The sequence below is a fragment of the Cavia porcellus genome, unplaced genomic scaffold (assembly GCF_034190915.1).
Source record: "Cavia porcellus strain 051 isolate PalLab524CR breed Dunkin Hartley unplaced genomic scaffold, mCavPor4.1 scaffold_37, whole genome shotgun sequence".
NCBI classification, from domain to species: domain Eukaryota; kingdom Metazoa; phylum Chordata; class Mammalia; order Rodentia; family Caviidae; genus Cavia; species Cavia porcellus.
The window spans coordinates 9,015,669-9,041,519 of NW_026947520.1; the positions used below are offsets into that span (position 1 = coordinate 9,015,669).

The 25,851-nt window shown below is 37.7% G+C and overlaps 1 long non-coding RNA gene and 1 other non-coding gene across 2 annotated transcripts in view; one reads left to right on the top strand and one right to left on the bottom strand.

Annotated features, from left to right (window-relative positions):
• The window catches only part of LOC101787980 (uncharacterized), a 61,151-nt gene that overhangs the window by 13,690 nt on the left and 21,610 nt on the right, over window positions 1-25,851 (bottom strand). The window contains exons 2-3 of the long non-coding RNA XR_010045582.1: window positions 7,104-8,036; window positions 238-333 (exon numbers count right to left, since the gene is read on the bottom strand). This is a non-coding gene — a long non-coding RNA (uncharacterized LOC101787980). The remainder of the gene's footprint in view (window positions 1-237; window positions 334-7,103; window positions 8,037-25,851) is intronic.
• LOC134474751 (5S ribosomal RNA) lies at window positions 13,980-14,098 on the top strand. Its single transcript, XR_010045604.1, has one exon. It is a non-coding gene; the product is annotated as a 5S ribosomal RNA (ribosomal RNA).

The window sequence follows — 25,851 nt, forward strand, 5'->3', positions numbered from 1 at the left end:
TACATGATTCAATATTCAAAAAACATACAGTGAAAATATTTCTTTACCACCCCTGGCCCAAACACCTTAGAATCCAACTCTCTAGAGGCAATCACTCATGCCACCTTCTTTTGGAGCCTTTCTTTTGGATTGTACTTTTAGTTCCTTCTCCAAATACATATTTTTAATGGGTAAGTACATGCTATAGTATTTAAAGATGAAGTAATACTTAATGCAAAATCCATGATGATTACATACCTCTTCAAAGAGACATAAAGCTGCCTCATAGAGTGAGCACAGGCCATCAGATGTTCTGGTTGGTTCTCTCCACTAAATCCGATCAGCAGATGACCCCTGTGATCAGCAGATGACCCCTGTAATTAAACACTGCAGGATACAGCATGGGAAGGAGAAGATACTATATTTAAAATCACTAAAATACTCCATGCAAACAATGTCTATTTTAAGAATTATTTACAAGTTTGTTTATTGTTTGTTCACTTGTTTTTTGTGGTACTGAGGATAGTGTTTAGGGTCTTGGACACACTAGACAAGTGCTCTGCCACTGAACCCTGAGGACTGTTTATATGACTGTGCACAGTGGAACCAAATCCTAACGTTTGATCTCAAAGTAACTTTTACACATAAGTGTTATAAAAGGCCTGGTTATTGAGTCAGATGGCAAATTAACACCCAATCTCTCCATGATTCATTTATTAAAGACTGATTCATTTCAAAGGGTCACAAGACTCTAAAAATGGCAAAAAAGAAGGGAACAGGTAGTAAAATGTTCTTTGGGTAACTTCCTGTGAACCCCCAGGGTTGTCTTACTTTCCTGCCCCAAGGGATACAGATAAGTAGAATACAGCCATCTGCAGTAATGATCCAGAGAGGCAAAAGTCTATCCTTATCTTCTCAGTTTCAGCATAACTGATATTCCAGGAGTCAGTTTGTGTCTACACTAACAACAAAGCATCTTTTTCCTACTACACTTAAAAGATTTACAGAATTTCTCTGGGACGTGTTTGCCATAGCAAGGCCCAGTGAGAGAAATCATTACCTTAATGAAAAATGGTAGAAAGTGAACCACATCCATGGCACCTCAAATTTCACCACAAATGTCAAGTTCTTTCTATGACTTTTCAATGCTATAATTGTGAAAATTTCACTTGTGATTTTATTTCAAAAGATACTACATTGTAAACATATAATCAGATGACTACTTACTTGGTAGATATACAATATGAAAGTACCACAGAGGAAAAGTTGACTTACATGCCCTGCAAGATTCCATTCTATGCTTTTATCAATGCAAAGTATATTACACTTACAACTTTGTAATTCCTATAATAAAAGAAATGACTATTTTGAACCAAATATAAAATCCCAATCAATGTTTTCAAACAAATATCCACAGTATTTTAATTCTAATGAAGTTTAGTTAGAATTTTTTTCTCTTTTTTTGCAACTGGGAATGGAACCCAGAAACACTGAGCTACATTCCCAGCCCTTTTTTATTTTGATAGAAGGTCTTGCTAATCTGCTAAATTGCTCAGGCTGGGCTCCAACTTGCAATCCTCTTGCCTCAGCCTCCCAGAATACTAGGATTATAGGCAGGTGCTACCACATCCAACTTAGAATTTTTAAAGTTTCATAACACATTAAAGTTTTGCAGAGCTTTCATTGTTGTTCTACATATTCACCTGCCTTCTATGTCACCAAAAAAAAAATCAACTTATGGTGTTTTGTTTTATTTTGTTTTTCTTAAAAATTTAGCCTGGCTATATTGCCCAGACTGCCCTCAAACTCCTCAGCTCAAGCATTTATCCTGCTTCACTTACATGAATAGCTAGGACTGGACACAAACACTGCATCCAGCTTATAGTGGTGAAACATCTATCAACCTATATCTTCTGGGAAGATACACACATTAAAAACCCTTGTATCACTTAAACAGGAATCATTTTGGAATTCTCCAACAGCTGTTACAGTGCAGAACTTTTCTTCTGGAAATTCTCTGCCTTCAAAACCTCGTGCAATGGAGTCAGGTGTGGTGGTACACACCTGTGATCCCAGTACTCTGGAAGACTGAGACAGGAAGATCAAAAACTTGAGCCCAGTCTGGGGAACTTAACAACTCAGCAAGACCCTCACCCAAAACTGGCTGGGGATGCAGCTCAAGGCTCTAGTACTAGAAGAAAGAAAAATAAAAACTCCTACAATGAAGCCCAAGTAAATGACCCTTCAGACAACTTTCCTTACCCCAGCAAAGCTAAACAGTTCAGTACTTTCTTGCTTTACAGATGGCTCCCTTTCCCATTTCTCAAAAGTGTTTATAAACTTAAAATGTAAAGCCTGGGTTGACAGTGAAGATCAGAGATAAAACACTTGATAGGCAAACGTTCCTATCATCAGGCTCTGTTCCCCCCACCCCATCATTAACTATCATTTATAACTATTTTCTTCTGCTTGCTGTCAATAAGCTAATCAGACTCTTCCAATCACAGAATATGCTGCCATCTCTACATTTTTGGTTCTACTTAGCTAGTTTTTTTTTTCTTCCCTTCCTTCCTTTCTCTCATTCTTTTCCCCTTCCTTTCTTCTTCGTGTTTTTCTAACCAGGGACCTCTAAATTGCTTAGGCTACCTTGAATTTGTGATCCTCCCACCTCGGCCTCCCCAGTAACTAGGATTATAGGTGTGTGCCACTGTGCCCAACTTAGCTACTTCTGTTATTACTGGGTCACCTTCAGTTGCCAAGTCAGTTTTTCTTTGTAACTACTTTAGGCAGGGCTTCTCAAGTTTTAATGATACTAATTACCTGACAATCTTGTTAAAATATAGATTCTGATTCAGGAAGTATAGACAGGGCTGAGATTTTGCTTTTTTTCTTCTTTTTTCAGTATGGGGAGTCAAATTCAAGGGCATTCTAACACTAATAAGTTACATCCTACGTCTTTTCACTGGGAGATCTCACTGGGAGAGTCTCACTGAATTTCCCAGGCTGGGCTTACACTGATGATCCTGCTGCTTCAGCTTCCCAAACAGCTGAGATTACAGGTGTGCACCATCACGACCATCAAGAGTCTACATTTCTAACAAATCCCAGGTGATGCTCATGCTACTCTCTGAGGCTCATATTTTGACATGGAGGGCTGGAACCACATAAAAAGCTGAATGTTTCAGGAAATAACCAGTCCCTAGATATATATTGTGTTGCTATAGCAGCCAATACTTTGGCACAACCTCTCTAAATTGTTTAATTAGCTGCACAGCATTTCTGGGGAAAACACAATTGTGATATGTGGCTCCATTATTTAAAGGCAAACTCTTGTGATCACTAAATCAAGTGATGAGGAACAAACTGCTGTAACTTTATGGTAGCTGGCACCAAAGCCATTATAATCCCTCTTTCATACTTTTCTAGGACAATGCTGAAAACAGCAATAGTGACCAATCTAGGTTTAAATCTAGGCTGCATACTTACTAGTCACATGACTCATCTTTAGATACAACTGGGAAGACAGATCATGTATGCCTTTCCAACACATAGCAAGATCTCAAAACTGACAGCAGTATTTAATATTATGTACACTGAAAAAGAGAATACTAGGAATATTAATTCTTGCTAAATTTAAAAATATTATACCAAGGTTAGACTACAGCTCAGTGGTAGAGCACTTGCCTAACAAGTGGAAGGGCCTATGATTTTCAATATTTAAAAAAGTAAATAGATAAAAGAAAAACCTAAACTAATAAAATATTCTGCAAATTCCATGTAATACACATTGTCACTAGTTTATTTCCTTTTCCAAGAAAAGTCAATTAGTTGAGGATGAGTCTACCCCAGTCAAGATTAGAGACATCTCTACAATCCACTCTACACAGAATTGTTAGTACTGTGTGTTTTATAAATATGCTGCATAGCTAGAAACAACTAAAATTATCTATCTTTAAAGAAATTAAGTTGTGAAAGACAGTTGATTAAATGTGTAACTTCATATACCATTAATATATGATACAAAGTATAACAGTCCAAGTAAAAATTAAAGCAACATAAAGTTGTGATTTCTAAAGTATCCATTTAATTACCTTTGTCTTAAATAATTACCATCCAAAATAATATAATACCTTTCCCCCCACATTTGTCTAAGGTATTCAGACAAGGATGTACAACTAGAGGGAGTACATTTCCTTAAGGTTCTGTCTTTTCTCAAAATTGCTTCAGACTTTCCACTACCTACAAGTTAAGTGCCCAAATCATACATCATGGGATATAGCACCTGCCTAGCTCACAGCCTCATCTCATCCCATTCTACGCCCCCATATCCAGGAGCTTGCTGCTTCCCACACCCTGGTCACTTTGTGAATTTTGATTTTCCCTTCCCCACCTAATCCCAGACTAATTCCTTCTTTCAACTAATGTAAAGATCCTTCCTTCGTAAGGCCCACTTTTTATGTTCATAAACCCCCTTCCAATGCAGACCTTTACTGGTCATCCCATTATCTTTAATTTGAAATGTGTATGTCTCCCTCTTCCATTAAATCATGATCTAGCTAAAGTAAAGGCACAGATGCTTTTTAACCCAGCAGCTAACAATATCTGCAACAAGTTTCCAGTAAATATTCAATGGCATCAAATGCCAAAGGAGTTTATATTATGGTTTTTTTTTTTTAGAATTTGAAGATGTACATTTACATTACAATATGAATAACTTTCTTTTCCCTCTACTCTTATTTAAAGAGTATTTTATATGTGCCTACTCAAATATATACTTGGGTAGCTGAGTTTAAAAATCACACAAATAAACATAATTCACAGGTTGAACTTATTTTGTTAGACTTTGGTAATGAACTGATGGTTATGTGCAGCTCCCTGTATCTTACAATTCAAATCCTATCCCAGTCATACAGAGGCCAAGAAACTCATGGTAAGGACATTCAGGTTACATGGGGTCTAACACAGCAGGAGAGGCTCACGTAGTCTGAGTTCTCAGAGTACATAGTAAAGGGTAAGAAACTTGAGTTCTGGAGATCAAGATCATCATCAGATTCAGTCATTCGCTACACAAGGAGCAATAACTAATACAAAATTCAATTAAATAACCATTCCTTTCCCCTAAAACCAATCTGAGTTTTAATTTAATTGATAACTAATGCAGGTCAGAGGTAACTTTGAGAGAGACAAATTAAATCAAACACACAGACTTCTTCCCCCAGAGTAGAGGCATGATTCTGCAGAAAGCAATGTAGTTTTCTAGAACACCAGTGGCCCAACAAGGAGCTATGCTACAGGGCACTATATGGCCTTGAAGTCCTATGAGCTTCAGTTGGTAGGTGACTTCTGACTAGGTATGCTTGGTAGTTTGCCCAAGAATGAGGCCAAGTGGAGATAAAGCTCAAAATCCAGCAATAAAATAAACATATTTTACATCTACTTTTAAAGTAGTCATTAATGGGGGAAAAATGAATCAATTTAGCAAAAATGGAATAAAAACTGCATAGAATAATCAGAAAAAATAATAAGCTTTGCAGACTGATTCAGGGTCATAAGAACTATTTAATATTATGCCTGATCTATTATGTGCTTAAATCTGGAGTACCTGTTATATTACATTGTTGTTCGATGTATTTGTAAATCCAAGCTACCACATTTGTTTCATCTTCAAGATCAGGGTAATTAACATCTGCCTCACACTTAACATGATAACTGAATGAGACAGCACATAAAGTATGTGGTGCTGGATGGTAGGCACTCAACAAAATGAATTCTCTTCCTTCCTTCCTTGGGATGGAATATTGCAGGCTAATTAAATGAAGAATAAAACATATAAGTAAGTATACACATTTACTATAAAGATTTCTTGGGTGTGCAGAGCAATTTACACTATCAATCAGTGGTCTAGGTTTCTGAGGTAATCTCTTCCTTATAAGAAGGGTATTTGTAGGCTAAGGCCTTAGCCACATAATCTACTAGTGACATATTTAACTGTTTTAACTAATAAATCCATTAGTTAATATTTCACAATAAAAAACAGCAAAAAAAGACGGACAGTGTAGCCTAACTGAATTAAGTCAGTTTAAAAATATTTGAGTCTTACTCTTCCAAGTTAGTATTTTAATATTCAAATTTTTATCCTTGGTTTTCACAAAAGTATTAATTTCAGTTTTAAAAATTCTTGAAATTTACTAGATACTACACTATGTTGTTTGTTCTTTAATATGGTGTGCAAGGTTATGACAGTCAAGCAATTTCCTCTGATGACATACTCTTTTCAGACTCCTGCTTAGCTCATCATCTCCCTTCTTTCAGGTCTCCACTCAAAGGTCACAATGCAGAGTCCTTTCCTTAATCAGACTAACTAAAATAGCGCATCTTTCACCTCACAGCCTTTTCCCTGAGTCTGTCACTCTCCATTCCCTGTGTTCTTCATTTTTCATCTTAGAACTTCTCTCTACTTGAAATTTTGTATGTACTGTTTCTCTCACCTTACTCAACTGTTAGCTCTATGAAGGCAGAAACAGCACCCACAGGCCTATAACCCCAGGCTGTAGACTAACAGTTGTTGTACCATAAGTGATTAACAAAACTTGGGAACCAAGGATGCAATTGCACATGTTTTAGAAAGACTTTCATATTAACTTGGCAAGGTCCCTCATTTTACATGAGTTTATAAGTATTTAGAAGTTAAATTAATTTCCCACACTCACATAAATCTTGAAACTAAAACAGTAAACATGCTTCCTAATCCAGTGGTCTTAATTCTGTACCAATTAGTCTGTCCTTACTTATCAACATGGATGAGTTTTTCATACAAAGTACATAAATATTAACTACCAAACACCAGAAGAACTTTTAAATCATTTACTTATCACTAATTCACTAAAAGCTGGTGTGACTTTCTCAAAAATTGTTACAAACTTGAAAATTGACATTTACAGCCAGGCATGGTAGCACATACCTATAATCCCAGGATTTGGGAGGTTAAGGGAGTAGGATTACCTCAAGTTCAAGGCCAGCCTGGGCTACATAATGAGTTTAAGGCCAGTCTGGATTTCAGAGTGAGACTCTGCCTTAAAAACCCAAAAAAAGAAGTAAGTAAAGTTGACAGTTAAAGTACATACCAAAGAACGTCTCATCTGCATTAAGATAGTCATAAAGCAGTCAAAGCTGATCATTCCTTCCTGGCTTCACAGTAGTTTGGTTTTCTCCATGTTATTAACAACTGCTGAAGCCCCCAAAGCCCTTTCTATCCATTCAAGAAGATGCCGCAGAGAGCCTCGCTGAGCTGCTAAACCAAGCAGCAACTCAGAAGCTAATCTACGACCTAAAATGTCTACCCCAGAATTGGGAATAGTTACTCCTTTAAGAAATGTTGTTACTTGTGATAAGCAGTCCAAACCCACAGGAGGAATCTTGCTTTCATTGGCTAAAGATAATGGTGGCAAAGAGCTCACAACTTCAATTGCAGGATGAATAACATCGTTGCAAAGACTAAGGCCAGGTCCCGACACAGGCATCATCCAACTTTGTCTCAGAAGTGCAAATAATAACTTAGACCAGTTCAAACACCCATTTCTGTAAGTGCATCAGTGCCTGACCGAGGACGTTCACTCACAGAATGGACAGCTGCTGCACCAGAGCTGCTCTCCGGAGAATGCCGCGCTGTTTCACTTTTCCTTTGTCATGGTATTTATTAGAAAGTGCATAGAAGACACGCTGGAGTACAAGCAGGCGTTTTCGCAGCGCCCCAGCAAATGGAGAATCTGAACAAACCATCTCTGCTAGTGCTAGCTGGCTGCTAAGAAGTGCATCCAAATAATGGTCCCGTTCGTCACTTGAAAGAGATTCACGTTCAAAGTCTGGCAACTGTGGTCCTTTGAGGCATAAAACTTGTTGGGGCAAAGCTACTACGTCCTTATTGCTGACTAGTTTAGGATACGGGATGGCAACTCCCTCTCTTGTAGCAATAGATTCACTGTCTTCTGTAATCCAGGAACTGTTCAGGTGTTCGAGCCATTTCAGTTTCACTGGTGGAACCATAGTTGCCATTAGTTCTATAAGGGGAAAGGAGAAAAGTCAAAAACTTATATGGATGATTTGTAAAATGTTTCTAAACTTCCACCTTATATTACAATTAGTGATTTCAAGTTGGTGAAATGAAGTCTGGAGTTGAATTCATGGTTCTGTACCAATCGTGGTATTGTAGCTTTGATAAACTCATGGTTTTATTAACATTAAGGAGAAATGGGTGAAGGGATACAGGAACTTTTCTTATAAAAAATTATTTAAAAAATAGTGATTTCTTCAGATGATCCTTTTCCCTTCAGGTTCTAATGTCACGTGACTCCCACATTTCATCTCTAACCAAGACCTCTTCCCTAAACTCATATATACAATTATTCTCTTTGCTTCACCACATAGATACCTAATGGGCATTTAAAAGTCTGCATGTCTAAACTTGAACTCCTAATCTACCACACAGTCACCACTAGAACTCAAATCTGTCCCTCATCTCAATAATTCGCAAGCCCATCACTATCCAGTAATGGTGATCTTTCAGAGATCAGTACCCAAACTGCAACCCAAAGCCCACTTACATATCACAAAGTACCAACACAGGAATTAAACCTTAATACTGAGGTTTCAGTTTAGAAAAACAAATCATACCTTAATATCTTTCATCTTAAAAGAAAAACATGTAATATGTATGCCATCTGTTCACCACCACTGTCTTACTTAGATCCTTGAAGACCTTCACTGAATCTGTCCTAACACTAAATTCCATTGGTGAGCCCTATTTTCACAAACTATATCCTGAACCCAACTCCACTGCTACAACCCTGGTCCAAGCCATCAACTCATAGGTCAACTGAAAGAACCTCCAGAGAGGTTTCTCTGCCTCAATCTTTACCACCCTCTGATCTCTTTTAATAAGGTAGATAAAGCTTCTGAAATTTAAGTCAGGCATCTCTTCTAAGTCAGATGGGCTAGCTTTGGCATAGACCAACTGTTATGATTTAGATCTCAAATGATTCTCAAAACCTCACAATTTGGAAGAAGCAGGAAATATATCTGACTTGCTATAAGTAAGTGGGGTCTGGTAGGAAGGGGAAGGTCACTGTGGCAGTGATCTGGAAGGGCTGATCTCACTTCCTGGTTTTTCCTTTAATTTTCTGCCTCCTGTCTGCCATGAAGTGAATAGCTTTCCTCCACCAGTACCTTCCACATGCTGTTTCTGCTATGGCTGGCACACAATGCAATGTCTGAAAGGACTGAAACCTGAGCCAAAATAAACCTCTCCTCCTTTGAAAGTTGTGGGTGTCAGATATTCTGTCCCACAGAAAAGTGACTAGGATGCCAATGCTCTGGCCAAGAATAATTGGGAAGCACAGATAGCTTTTGTAATCTGTTTAAAGCCACAGGGGAGTTCTGAAGGGACCTGGGGAACTGAATAATGACTCTAGGGTACAAGGAATTTAAAAAAGGATGTGTTTCCCTTGGGTATATCTGCCAGTTCTAAGCACAGAGTAGGAGGCTGAGAATCAAAATTTGCCTATGCAGACAGTAACTGCTTAAAGATAAGAGAATCCAGCACAGCTTTTGGCTGTACTGAGCTTACAAAAAACAACTAGATTTGAGAATCTAGGATTAGAATTTGAAATGAGATATGGCGAAATAGTCCTTTTAGAATGTCTGCTAAATTCTAAGGCTACATAAGACAAAAGGCTAGGAACTAAGCAGAAAGCCCCCAAAAAGCAGAGCAGAGTTTCAGCACTGTCACAGGTTTCTGTGACAGAGAAAGAAACTCAAGCTGAGGACCAGCAGGATACAGCCCCCAATGAATGTGCCAGGTTCTTAGATAACAGCTCCGAAAGACTAGCACCCAAAAGCTAAACAAATAAAAGGGAATCTGAGCCTTACCAAAACTACAAACATTCATTCAACCTTCCTCCAACTGCCCACTGGGGAAAGTGTCTAACTTTTATACACAATGCTGGGCACTTAATAAAGAATTACCAGAATCATACATCTATAATCCCAGCACTCAGGAGGCTGAGGCAGGAGTATCTCCATGAGCTCAATGCCAGCCTAGGTTACATAAGTAAGTTCAAGACAAGCCTGTACTACAGATATTCAGGCTCTGCCTCAAAAAATAAACAAACAAATAAAAAGCATTACCAAGCATGCCTAGAAGTTGATATCATACCACAAACTAAGAAAACAGATCTTAAGGCAGTCTAACTTTAATATCTTTATAAATGATGAAAACATGGAAAAATTCACCAGTTATAAAATTTACAAAGTAAATGGATATCCTAGAACTGAAAAAACACTAAAATATATGTGTGCAAGAAATTTCTTTTTTCTCTTTAAAAACCCCCAATGGTTTCCCCTCTCAGGTTAACAGGCACAATTCTTAAAATAGCTAATAAGGTTATAAAGGTTATATACAACATAGCCCATCCACTACCTCTTGGACTTCACCTCCTGCTTGCCTGTTTACTTGGCTCCAGACACACTGGTCTCCTTCTTTTTACTGGACATACAGAACATCCATATTTTTTCAGACTAGAAATTTCTTTTCCCAGGATATCCATGCTGCCCACTTGCTATCACTGTTCTCTTAGTCCATGGCTACTCTGTACAGCAGGTAAGGTAAGGATAGACTTATAGGAGTTGGCATGTTTTATCTCTATTCTTAAGGCTGATTATTTTCCAGCAAGGTCCTATTTTTGGGGAAATGCAGTTAAGTCTTTACTAAACACTACTATTGTGCAAAGCACATAAAAGTACTTACACCCATCCATTACTGCAAGCCATAGGTAATATCACTCTTTTAAATTCTGCCTATTTGATAACTGTAAAGGGATATGTTGCTGTTCTAATTTATATTTTCCTAATTACTAATCACTCTGAATATCTTATGCTCATTGGTCCTTTGAATAAACTCTTCTTGGGACATGTTTATTCAAGCATTCTCCTATCTGGTCAATTTGTAAAGAGAGATAGAAGCACATGAGCATGCACGTGTGTGGGGTGTGTATGTGTGTGTGTTGTCATAGTCTATCAACACTGTAAATGTTTCTTCTATCTTTTGCATATATACACACATCTTTTCTGTTAAAGCTTCTGTTTTTCACCCTTGGTCAAATAGCACTTCCACCCCATGCCCATGATCAGATTACACAGGCATTTGCTATAATTTTTAGAGATATTTGTTTTTATTTTTTTTAAAAAATGTACCTTTAGGCCATTTAGAACTAGAGCTCTGTGTTCATTCTGAAATTTTAATAAACGCTATACAATGTGAAACTGTTTCCGGAGGAATGGCTAATTATGCCACCAACATTTATTTAGTTATCTAAGACTTTAAAGAAGTCAAGCATGACAGTTGCATATTATCCTGCCAGAATTCTTTCCTCAAGTGTGGAGGATCACCTGGACTCTCCTTTAAAGAAGATCCATTATCTCCACTTGGGCTAAACTGGTCCTATTTCCATGTATTAATCTGTAACAGAGCTGACTGGCACTTTTCCTTATCCCTTGAACTGGCTTTAAGCAATGCAAATCGGCGGAGGTGCTGACGTGTAGTCTTTCAAGCAAGGCAACAAGTCAGTGCTGCCTCAGCCCGTAGCCTCCCAAGAAGCACATGAGCCAAGCGAGAAGGAGAACCACAAGGCTCTATGCTGGATGCAAGCTGGAATCTGGGATAGAGCCTAGAGATAAGAGGCTATGACTTCCCAGGGCATAATAAATTACACATCAGAGCTGAAGCACCAACTCCTAAACATCAGAAACTACCTCATACTGTGTTGTGAAAATTATTCTTTGTACATATCCTTCTCTGCATATTGCAGAGGTGGTTTCAGGATACCTACCTGTCCCAGTTCAGAGTACTCACGTACCTTCTGCCACTCTCAAAGCAACTCATCACCGAGTTACTTCCCTCACGGAGAATTAATAAATCCAGGGTTTACACTTTGTTATGGTGAACTTTCATCCTGGTCTGATTTAGGAACCCTTTGGCTTCCCACACCTATAAATATGCCCTCATTAAGTCTTTATTCTGTTCTCTTGCTCCATGGCTACTCTGTATAGCAGGGAAGGGGTTGCACTGGAAGTGGTAGATTGGAATTAACTTGCTAGCATTTCAGTAACTTTTCCAAGGGATTACAAATATAAACTTCCTGGACCATGAGGAAGACCGGGAAGTGTTCTCTATACTCAAATATAAGGGGAAAAAATTAAATTCTGTACCAAAGCACACTGGTTATATAATTTGAAGATTATAGAATGCCACAATTGCAAATAAAAATAAAAGAGAAAAATCACTCAATTCCAGTGTACACACTCTCACTCCCCTCCAGCCATAGGGCTTTACGGCAAGGCAGGCAGACTAAGAAAATTACAAACAAGGAAAAGGAAGTCTGATGAAGGGCCCTAAAGGTGATTTGGGGTAACAGCAACAAGGATCAAATCCATGCCAAATCTGAAAACACTGGAAAGATATGTTGGCAGGGGTCAGAACAAAGACTAGGTAAGAAATTTCAGAGGACATTTAATTTTAAGAGGTGGGGATGAGTTAAAAGAGTAGGTATAATTTTAAAAGCATGAAAATAAATAAATAAATAAATCAGACACTGCAGAGGTGATTTCAGGACTTACTTGTTGAAAAGAGAAAAAGGTAACAAAACAAAACCTGCTAACTACTTGGACTCTGCTATATTGGCAGAGGAGGGTATCGTTACATTAGAAATACTATAAAATACTCAATAATAAAAATGGAGCAAGAGAAAATGTTAGGGATCTCAAACTCACAGTGGCTAATTTTGCATACTTCCCTAAGAGATAAACTGAGGCATGGGATTATCAGTATCACCCATTTGAGATTTCTCATTAACTCTTTGGGATGGGCCATCCTCTCCCACTCACCAAGACTAAAACTAAAACCACTAAATTCAAAAAACACTCTAGGGCAAGAGTCTTCTTAGCATAAGATCATTTCTGCGCTCTTGAGTCATTCCAAAATTATACTTATCTTTTGAGTCATAAATTCCAGGCCTTGTTGCTCTTACACAAGCCTGGTGGTATCTAATGGTTCTTCCCCCACCCCCGCCATATGTATAGGAGCCACAAATGATCACACAGTAATCACCAACTCTCAGATGGAGAATTTAAAAGAGCTGTTTTCAGGAACCTCAACAAGCTTCACAAGATCTCAGAGAAATTATTCAATACACTTACCTCTGAAAGCAATTTTTAAAAAGTCAAGCTGGACATGGTGGTGTACTTCTGTAATCCCAGCACTTGGGAGGCTGAGGCAAGAATATTACAGTGAGTTCAAGGCCAGCCTGGGCTACAAAGTGAATTCAAGGGCAATCTAAACTACATAGGGAAACCCTGCCTCAAAATATGAATTAATTAATAAGAAAGAAAGGAGGGAGGAAAGAGATGAGACAAGACAGAGAACAGAAACAGACACACAGTCAAAACCAAGTGTGGAGCCCAAGGCTACAGTCCCAGCTGTCTGATTCAGGTGTGGCCCTCAGACTAGGCTTCCATTGTGAGGCTTCCTTCATCTTGGGCTGAGTGGCTACCAATTTCCCAGCTGTCCAGCCTGCAGACAGACACTGTGGGACTTCTGAACCTAAGCTCATGTGACATGATCTAATAAATCCACATATATTCATATTCATATTCTATTGGTTCTATTTCTCTGCAGAATCATAATACAGAAATTAGACAATTATACAGAATTAAACAACTTACTGTTGAACAACCAATAGTAGAAGGAAAAAATTCACAAAAGAAATTTAAAAATTTCTTTAAGCAAATGAAAATGGAAACAACACATCAAAATCTATGGGACTGAGCAAAAGCAGTACTAAGAAATAAGTTTATAGCAATCAACAAAATGAAAAACAAAGCAGATCTCAAACAACCTACCACTGTATATTAAAATACATGAATAATCCAAATGCAAAACTGGTAGATAGGTCTATGGCCATACCACCCTGAATGCGCCCGATCTCGTCTGATCTCAGAAGCTAAGCAGGGTCGGGCCTGGTTAGTACTTGGATGGAAGACCACCTGGGAATACCGGGTGCTGTAGGGTTGAAAAAAAAAACTGCTAGATAGAAATAAATGATGAAGAACAGGGCAAAAATAAATGGCATACAAACTAAAAACAATAAAACGAAGGGTTGGTTCTTCAAAAAGAAAGTGTCAAATTCAGAAATACAGAGGGACATGTTACAACCGTCACAACATAAACACAAAGCATCATTAAGCATTAATATTTGGGGCTGGGGATTTAGCTCAGCGGCATAAGCACCTGCTTTGCAAACAGGCGAAAGTTCGATCCCCGGTACCGATAAAAAAAAAAAAAAAAAGAACAGAAGCATTAACATTTAAGATAACATTCAAAAAGTTCAGAAGAAAAAAGCAAAGCCTGACAATTTTTGATATGAATGCATCAAACTAAAAGGCTTCTTCTCAGCACAATTAACAGAATAAAGACAAAATCTACGGAGCTGGGGATTTAGCTCAGCGACATAAGCATCTGCTTTGCAAGCAGGCAGTCATGACTTCGATCCCCGGTACCGATAAAAAAAAAAAAAAAGACAAAATCTATACACCAAGACAAAATATTTGCAAACTATACTTTATCAAGGAGTTAATATTGAGAATATATAAGGAATTCAGAAAACTCAGTAGCAAAAACCATCACATAATTCAATGAAAATAAACATTTCTTTAAAAGACATTGAAATGGCCAAGAGGTATATGAAAAAATGCTCAACATTACTAGTGATCAAGAAAACATGCAAATCAAAACCACAATGACTTATTGCCTCAATCCAGTCAGAACAGCTACTGTCAAGAAGACAAATGATAAGAGATGGCAAAGACATAGAGAAAAAGAAACAAACCTTTTCACACTGTTGGTAGAAATGTAAATTAGTACGACCATTATGGAGAATAGTGGCATGCTTCCTCAACAAATTTAAAAAAACGAGTTCCTGAGGCACCTCGGCCTGTGCCCAGCCGCGCCTGGCCATCGGTGTGCAGAGGAGGAGCTGCGCGGATCCGGAGTGCCTGCGGAAGCCCCTTCCTTTGTCTGGAGGAGGAGGGATCCCGAGTTCCTGAGGCACCTCAGCCTGTGCCCAGCTGCGCCTGGCCATTGGTGTGCGGAGGAGGAGCTGCGCGGGTCCGGAGCGCCTGCAGAAGCCCCTTCCTTTGTCTGGAGGAGGAGGGATCCCGAGTTCCTGAGGCACCTCGGCCTGTGCCCAGCCGCGCATAGCCATCTGCGTGCAGAGGAGGAGCTGGGTGGACCCGGAGTGCCCGCAGGAGGCCCTTCCTTTGTCTGGAGGACTGTGGATATCTCTGCAAGCAGGGAGGGATCACAGGCTCCTGAGGCACTGCGGTCTGTGGTGAGTACCCTATCCCAGCTGCGATCCAAGAGCTGTGGATCTACCAAGGGGCAGGTGGGCGCACAGTGTCCCTGAGGCCCAGCTTGTCTGGAACCGCGGAGTTCTGAACAAGCAGAGAAGGGCCATTGGTTCTGCAGGCCCAATGGCCTGGGGTAGAGTGGTGCCAGAGTCTCAGTAGCTGCAAACATAGAAGGGGATTTTCAACAGATCCTGAGGAGGCTTTCAAATAACACTTGAAACACAGAAATATAGGAAAATGACAAAACTAAAGACCAAATTACAACCTCAAACCTCCAGCCCATCTCAGGAAACCCTAGGAGAAGTGTATTTAGAAGAAAATATATCCCATCCTCCTCATATATCAGACACAATAGCTACTGAAGTTGACAAGCAACTCCAGGAAGCTTTAAAGAAATTCAAACTCGAAATAATCTCCCAGATAAAAGAAGAAATGATAAAAGAAATGAAAGAGATTCTAAATATATCTAAAGAAAACACAGATAAAAAATTAGAGGAACTAAACAAAAAGATAGAATCCCTAGATGAGCAATATAAGAAACAAACAGAATACATAATGCAGATGCACAGAGATATACAGGAAATAAAAAACTCCACTGAAAGTTGTAAAAACCGCCTTAATGAAAGTGAAGATAGAATTTCAGACCTTGAAGACAGGATTGCAGCTAGTGAACAGGAAAGGAAAGATCTTTTAAAAATAACAAGGAATCAGGAAACAACAATTCAACAACTGCAAGAAGATGCAAAGAAGAATAACATAAGAATGATAGGGATTAATGAAAAAGAAGGAGACAACATAAAGGATATCAAGAGGATATTTAGAGAAGCAATAGCTGAAAACTTCCCAAGCATGAGATCAGAAACTGACATCAGGATCAGTGAAGCATATAGAACTCCAAATAGTCATAACCAAAATAAAACTACACCCAGACATATAATAATCACCATCCCAGAAATCCAACACAAGAATAGATTATTAAAAGCTGTCAGAGAGAAAAGACAGATCACTTATAAAGGAAAACCTATCAGAATCACAGCAGACTTCTCATCACAAACAATAAAGTCAAGAAGAGCATGGACTGAAGTATTCCAGATCCTAAAGCAAAATGATTTCCAACCTAGACTGATATATCCTGCAAAACTATCATTTAAAATAGATGGTGAAATACGATACTTCCATGACAAAGAACAGCTGAAGAACTACATGAACACCAAACCAACCCTGCAAAAAATATTGAAAGACAGTTTAGATACACAAAGGAAAAAACCACTAAGCAAAGCAAATAATTAAACAGAACAGAAAGATAAAGATGCAACAGCAGAGAGATAAGAATCCTACAATTAACCAACATTTCACAGTAATAACCATTAATGTAAATGGTCTCAATGCACCAATCAAAAGAAACAGACTAGCAGAATGGATCAAGAAACAAAATCCAACCATATGCTGTTTACAGGAAACCCATCTAACCCAGAAGGATACTCACAGACTGAAAGTCAAAGGATGGAAAACAATTCTTCATGCAGCAGGAATCCAAAAAAAGGCAGGAGTAGCCATTCTGTTTGCAGACAACGTGAACTTTAAACCAACAATGACCATAAAGGATAAAGAAGGTCACTACATACTCGTAAGGGGAAAACTCCAAGAGGAAGAGATAACTATCTTAAATATATACGCACCAAACTCCAGAGCACCCAGTTATATAAAACAATTATTAACAGAAATGAAAACTCAAATTATCAGTAACACAATTGTAACAGGAGACCTTAATACGCCATTGACACCAAGGGACAGATCGACCAGACAGAAAATGAGTAAAGAAATAACAGAACTGAATCATACCTGTGAACAAATGGGTTTGATAGACATATACAGAATGTTCCACCCAACAACATCAGAATACACATTCTTCTCAGCAGTACATGGATCATTTTCTAAAATAGACCATATATTAGCTCATAGAACATATTTAAACAAGTGCAAAAGAGCTGAAATCATCCCTTGCATGTTATCGGATCATAGCGCTCTGAAATTAGAAATTAACGATCAAAGATACGGCAAAAATCCCACAAACACATGGAAACTGAATAACACACTCTTGAGTAATCAGTGGGTCACAGAAGAAATTAAAGAAGAAATCAAACAATACCTAAAAGAAAATGAAAATGCAGATACAACTTACCGGAATCTGTGGGATGCAATGAAAGCCGTCCTGAGAGGAAAATTTATTGCACTGAGTTCCCACATCAGGAAAACAGAACGAATACAAATAAATAACTTGATGCTACACCTCAAACAGCTAGAAAAAGAAGAGCAAGTCAAGCCCAAAGCCAAAAGAAGAGAGGAAATTATAAAAATCAGAGCAGAAATCAATGCAATAGAGACTAAGAAAACAATCCAAAGGATCAACAAATCAAAGAGTTGGTTCTTTGAAAGAATAAATAAAATTGATAAGCCCCTAGCCAACCTTATTTAAAAAAGGGAAGAAAAAGCTCAAATTCATGCAATAAGAAATGAAAAAGGAGAAATCACTACAGACCCAATAGAAATACAGAAGATCATCAACACCTATTTCGAAAACCTCTACTCTCAAAAGTTTGATAACACAGAAGAAATAGACAGTTTCTTAGAAGCATATGAATTGACAAAGCTAGATCAAGAGGATGTAAAATTGTTGAATAACCCAATCTCGGTTACTGAAATTGAAAATGTAATTAAGTCCTTACCCACCAAGAAGAGCCCAGGCCCAGATGGATTCACTGCAGAATTCTACAAGATATACAAAGAAGACCTAATGCCGACACTCCTCAAACTATTCAATGAAATTGAAAGGGAAGCAATCCTTCCTAAGTCATTCCTGGAAGCAAATATCACTCTAGTACCAAAACCTGAGAAAGACCCAACTAAAAAAGAGAACTATAGACCGATCTCCCTAATGAACACAGATGCAAAAATCCTCAGTAAAATATTGGCAAATAGGATCCAGCAAATCATCAAGAGGATTATACACCATGACCAAGTGGGATTCATCCCAGGAATGCAAGGATGGTTCAACATACGCAAATCAATAAATGTAATCCACCATATCAATAAAGCCAAAAATAAGAATCACATGATCATTTCTATAGATGCAGAAAAAGCCTTCGATAAGGTCCAACATTTATTCATGATAAAAACTCTACAGAAAATTGGAATAGATGGTCTTTACCTCAATATAATAAAGGCCATTTATGACAAACCAACATCCAGCATCATACTAAATGGCCAAAAATTGAAAGCCTTTACTTTAAAATCGGGCACAAGACAAGGATGTCCTTTATCACCACTCCTATTTAATATAGTACTGGAAGTACTAGCCAGAGCAATTAGGCAAGAAAGAGAAATAAAAGGGGTAAAGATAGGAAAAGAAGAAGTTAAGTTGTCATTGTTTGCAGATGGCATGATACTCTACATAGAAGACCCCCTAAGCTCCATTGAAAGACTCTTAGATACAATAAATAAATTCAGTAATGTGGCTGGATACAAAATCAATACTCAGAAATCAATAGCATTCCTATACACAAACAACAAAACCACAGAGAGGGAAATAAGGGAAACTGGACTATTCACATTAGCAAGCAAAAAAATGAAATATTTAGGAATTACTCTTACGAAAGAAGTGAAAGACATACAGTGAAAACTATAATACACTGAAAAAGGAAATTGAAGATGATCTCAGAAAATGGAAAGACATCCCTTGCTCATGGATAGGAAGAACAAACATTGTGAAGATGGCCATTCTCCCAAAACTCTTATACAGATTCAGTGCAATCCCAATAGAAATACCATCAACATACCTTATAGATCTAGAGAAATCACTCCTAAATTTCATCTGGAACCAGAAGAGACCTAGAATTGCAAAAGCAATTCTAAGCAGCAAAGACAAAGCAGGAGGCATCACAATCCCTGACTTGAAATTATACTACAAAGCAACAGTAGTAAAATCAACATGGTATTGGAATCAAAACAGAGCTGAAGATCAATGGAATAGATTAGAAGATACAACCACAACTACAAACACACTCAACCACCTTATCTTTGATAAAGGAGCCAAGCAGGTTCACTGAAAGAAGGACAGTCTCTTTAATAAATGGTGCTGGAAAAACTGGCTCTCCATTTGCCGAAAACTAAAGCTAGACCCATGTCTATCACCATGTACTAAATTAAAATCTAAATGGGTCAAAGATCTGAATATTAAAACAGAAACGCTAAATCTATTGGAAGACAAATTGGGTAGAAACCTTGGAGACATAGGAGTAGGTAGAGAATTCATGAATAGGACTCAAACTGCACGGGAAATACTTCCCAGAATCAATAACTGGGACCACTTCTTATTAAAAAGTTTTTGCATGTCAAAAGAAATCTCCAGCATAGTGAAAAGAAAACCCACAAACTGGGAAAAGATTTTAGTGAACTCTCTCTCAGACAAGGGACTCTTGTCTAAAACATATAAAGAATTAAAAAAACTCAGACCTCCAAAATTCAAAGATCCAATCCAAAAATGGGCATCTGAGATGAATACGTAATTCTCAGATGAAGAAATGCAAATGGCAAATAAATACATGAAAAAATGCTCATCATCATTGGTCATTAGAGAAATGCAAATTAAAACCACACTGAGATACCATCTCACTCCTGAAAGAATGGCCAGGATCAAGAAAACCAACAACAACAAATGCTGGAGAGGCTGTGGGGAAAAAGGAACTCTCCTGCACTGTTGGTGGGAGTGTAGACTGGTACAGCCTTTGTGGAGGTCTGTCTGGAGGTTTCTCAAAAAGTTGGGATTGGAAATCCCATTTATTCCAGCTATTCTACTTCTAGGCATATTCCCAGAAGAACTGAAAGCATCATACCACAGTGATATATGTGCACCTATGTTTATAGCAGCACAATTTGTAATCGCCAGATCTTGGAAACAACCCAAGTGTCCATCAACTGAGGAATGGATAAAAAAGTTGTGGTATTTCTATACAATGGAGTATTATTCAGCTATAAAGAAGGATCGCATTGAGATATTTATCAATAAATGGGCACAGCTTGAGACCATACTCATAAGTGAAATAAATCAATCTCGCATGTATGAATACCGAATAGTTTCCCTAATGTAAGTAATGATTCAAATATATAAAAATATGTGATAATCATGATTCCCCATTAGGTGGCCTTGAAGCCTTATAAAATTTTCACTTATTAATTAGAAAGAAGGCTTTATTCTGGGCTTTTTGATATGGAAATATTTGAAGCTATAGTATATGAAGTTTTATCCAAATATTTTAAGGAAAAAGACAGACACTATGGTAACTACTATTCTTTAAAAAAATTATTTAGCTATTTCTTATGTTTATTTTAATTAAGGGAAAATTTTAAAAAATTAGGATATATAGTAGTAACTCTTTTTGATCTCCTATTAACTTGTTTTGAAGTCCTGTAATACTCCCAAGATCTTGTTTTGACTGATTAGACTCTGTTCCATTCTGTGCGATAATAGCAAGTCTGAAGGTATAGGCAACTAATTTGAAGGCAATAAGATTCACAAAGATGCCCATTCTGGTTTGACTATTGTCTCCTTTGGAAGTCCTGTAATGTTCACAATGCCTAAGTTTTATTGGTCTTGTTCTCCACTGTTTTGTCCGGCTTTATAATATCTAATGAGATGGACAATTCCTTTTAAGGAAACAAGAGACAATGTTGATAACCATTGTTGATGAACTTGTACTCTGTTCTACATCACATGCTATGTCTATTCTTGGTTTTGACTTACAGCTTTGTTTTGCCATATTTGACTTTATTCTCTCCCCCCCAAAAAAGTAATAAGAACTAAGGAGTAATAAAATCCAAAATGTGTAAATTTTGTTGTAAAAAAGAGAGGGAGGGAAAAAAAAAAGAGCTCTAACGGATATAACAGCAAGTGTGTTTAGGGATGTTAAATAGCTGACTATATTAATGTTTTTGGATCATTGAACACAGCTGTTTGCAGTCTCTCTGTTTGAATGTCTACTTTGTATTCTTTGATACTGTGATTTGAGCAACTATTTCCAAGATGATAATATGTAATCTATTAACAGGTGATTTCTTGCTGTTATGTTTTTTTTTTGTAGTTCTGTATTATGTGTAACCTTACACTGCTTTGTTTTGTTTTGTGTTTTTCTCTTTTTCCTCTTAAAAGAAAAAAAAAACAAATTTAAAAAAACTATTATATAATACAGCATTCCTATTGCTTAGTATATAGCTACAAGAAAAATCAATACATCAAAGAGATATCTACACTACTATATTTACTGACCCACTACTCAAAAGAACCAAGGACCTGAAGCAACCAAAGTGTCCATCAACTGATGCATGGATAAAGAAAATTTGGTATATATATATATATATATATATATATATATATATATACCACAGAATACTACTCAGCCATAAAAAAAGAATGAAACCCTATCAGTCACATCAAAACAGACAAACCTGGAGATCACTGTAAGTGAAATAAACCAGGCACAGAAAGACAAGTACCATGTGATCTCACTCCCATGTAGAATATTAAAAAGTGAATCTTGTAAAAACTTGAGAGTAGCATGGGGCTTTTATCAGAGGCTAGAGAAAGTAATGCACTGTATGTTTCAAAAGGCTAGAAGGAATATGAATGTTTTTGCCATAAAGAAATGATGAAGATTTGAGGAAATACATGGTTTGTTGTTGTTTTGTTTTTAAGAGCAGGAAGTATTTATTGAGAGAAAACAAACTTCTAAGAGGGACAGAAGTGGGTCCCCCAAGTGGACAGTCCAGCAAATATGTATGTTTAACCTGAATTAAGCATCATATAATGTATACATGAATCAAAATAACATGTGATACAACATAAGTATGTGCAGTTTTTAGGTTTCGGTTAGTTAAGCAAGTTCAAAAACTAGCCTAGATTCTAAGACCAATTGGATATCACAGCAAGAACTTTCATAAAACAAAATCTATCAGGCCTGGGAAGAAACACAAATAAAGGGAGCCTACAATACACCACTGCCTCTATAAGATATATCAAGGGAACAAAAACAAATGATAACCTATTTTTCCATTAATAAAATCTGTATCTGGGTTCTCTATCCTGGTTTACTTGTCCATTTTCAAAAGAATAATGACTTTATTATGGTAACTTTATAAATGCTCTGATGACTCACAAGGCGTATCCCCAATCTTTAAGACTGTTTTATGAAATTACATGCTACCTTTGTCAACATAATATTAAGGCTCTTTTTTTTCTGGTGGTACTCTGGATTGAACTCAATGCCTTTGCACTGAGCTGCACCTTGGGAACAAAGTAGTGATCCTTTTGCCTATAGCTTCCTATACTGCTGGGATTTACAGGCATGCACCACCATGCATGGCTTAAATAGCTAATTGATCTGCATTAAATTTATATATCGGAGTTTAGCAATCATGGCAGATAGATAACAGCACAATACAGAGGCTCCCTGAGACAGACAATTCAGACGCTGAAATAAAACATTGCAGACAGAAGGAGATGGATCCTCTAGACCCAGGAAAAAATCAAAGGGGAAAAAAAACAGTCAAACATGCAGTCCCAGGTCTACTATTGGAACAGCTAATATTTGGTGCTCTTGCTGCAGTGCCTGAACTCGCATGGCCGTGATTCATTGAGCCACCCGAATTCCCACTGCCTGGAACCACAGTCACACTTAAAAGTGCAGTCACATTGAAGTTGGAGGTAGGCAAGCCCAAAAGAGAATGGAGCCAGCAAGGGACCTGAATTGACCTGCGGTGAGTGCTGGGAATAAAACCCTTCCATAGGAAAGGAGCACCAACAGGATGACATTTTGGAATCAGGCAGGACTGGCAGGAACAAGGAATAGCAGTGACTTCAATCAGTTGTTCCCATCCCAGACGAGGTTGATGGGGTATGCTTGGCCTGGGTCAAGCCCCTGGCTGAGATCCAATAAGTTGTCCCAAACCAGTTCCCTATGCTCAGTGCACACTAACACAGTGAAAGCCTCAGCAGGTTGATGACCTGGAGGGAAGGAGCCAGCATAGGCTGCCTCTTTTTGCACTTCAATAACACACTGGAGTGGGCAGGATCACCTGGCCAGCATGCTTCAGAACCACCGTAACCAACAAGGAAAGGGACTGGAACCTCCTCTATACGCCTGCATGGAAGAAACAAAAAACGTGACAAAAGGATGAAACAAAAAAAAGAGACTGAAGGCAGCAAATATGCAATACCAGACATGGCATCAGTGGGCAAAAAAGAGGTATCTTCAGGACCTGATAGGTGAGCTCAAAAGTGAAATGTTTAATCGAATAAAGCAAGATATACGTAGATTAAGAAATGCTAAGCACCTCTCAAGAAGACACAGATGGAAGAATGGAGGAACACAAAAAAAGGAGAGAAACGTTCAATGAAGAATATAAAGAAAACATAGAATACATGAAGCAGGTTCAAAGAGATTCCCAGGAAATTAAAAACTCCATTGAAAGCTGGCAAAACTGCTTGAAAGAAACAAAGGATAGACTATCAAAACTTGAAGACAGGTTTGCAATGTGGGATCATGAAAGGAAAAATTGCTTAAAAATAACAAAGAAACAGGCAGTAACAATACAAAGGCTAGAAGACGACAAGAAGATCTACAACTTAAAAATAAAGAATCTGACTGAAGAAGCAGGGCACAAACAAAGGAACTACAAGGGCTATTCACAGAAATAATTAAGGGAAACTTCCCAAGCATAGGAAAAGGAAATGATATTCAGATGTATGAGGCATACAGAACTCCAGTCACCTACAACCAAAACAGAGCCACACCCAGACATATAATAATCAAGATCTCAGAAATACAATATAAGAACAGAATATTAAAAGCCATTGGAGAAAAGAAACAGATCATCTATAAAGGAAAACCCATCAAAATCATGGCAGACTTCTTGACAGAGACCATCAAATCAAGAAGAGCTTGGAGTGAAGTATTCCAAGCCTTGAAAGAAAATAACCTCCAGCCCAGATTAATGTACTTTGCAAAACTGTCTCTAGAAATTAATGGAGAAACAAGATGCTTCCAAGACAAAGAGAAACTGGGGGAATTCACGACCACCAATCCAATCCTACAGAGAATACTACAGGACATTCTAGAGAGAGATTAAAGCACCAGGATTTCCGAAACAGTGGCAGAGAGGCCTCAATGAATGGAGCAGAAAGTGGAATGAAGGAGAAAAACAGAAAAGGAGCACAACAGGAATGAGGCAGAGAAGGTTGGCTACAATCTCTAATATAGATGGCCTTGATATACTAAAAAAAAAGAAAGAAAAAAAAAGAGAGAAACACAGCAGAGTAGATCAGGAGGTAGGGTCCACCCAGATGCTCTTTACAGGAAATATAATTAACCTGAAAAATGGTTTACAGACCGAAAATCAAATATGAGAAAACAATGCTCTATGTGACAGGGAATCAGAGTGTAATGGGGTAATTCAACCCGCACCTGCAGATAGGTTGGAAAGACAGGCTTTAATAGGTAAAGGAATACAATTTGAGATCAAGTCCAGGAGGAAGAAGATTTGGAACCACTTAGGTAATAGCAGATTCCCCCCACCAATCTAAAAACTGAGGGAGATGGTGAGACCAAAAAATGCACACTCCCTGGGGGAGTGAAAGGGGAGGAATAGTCTTAAAAAAGAAGGCAGAGGATACTGTTAATAGTTTATCAGGATTTAAAACTCACATTACTTACACCACTCTGCTTAGATAGATTATATTCTGTCCCAGTTTTTCTACTTGCACTAGATCTGAGGGCACAGACAGCTATCCCAAAAATAGCAGGATATAATTCAGTAATCGTCCTTAATTTCCTATCTTAATCTGGAGCCCTGTATAACTTGTACTGTTTTACCATGACTGACCTTAGTCAAATCTGGTTTGTTTGATTGCTATTTGGTATTGACAGATTTTATTCAAAACTGTTATGATTAATAGTATCAAGTCTGAGAGTATAGACAATTATATTGAAGATGGCAAGATTCACTACAATACCCATTCTGGTTTGATTACCTCTTTTTGTAGTTTTACACTATCTACAAAGTTTTGTTTTTATTAATATTGTTATGTACTGCTATATTCAATTATACTATGTCTGATGATATTTACAATTCTACTGAAGATAACAAGTAACCATTTAAACACCTCGTACAGTGGTTTTATATGACTTTTTTGTTGCATGTGTTTATAGGAAAATGTTTTGTTTTATCTTGCTTTGTCTTGTTTCTCCCTCTAATATAAAAGGATAGAAATACATGTTGAGACTCATACATGTGTAGAACCTATATACAGTTTACGAGAACTGATCTTATAACGCTTGATGAACAACTACTTTGAAGAAAAAGAGA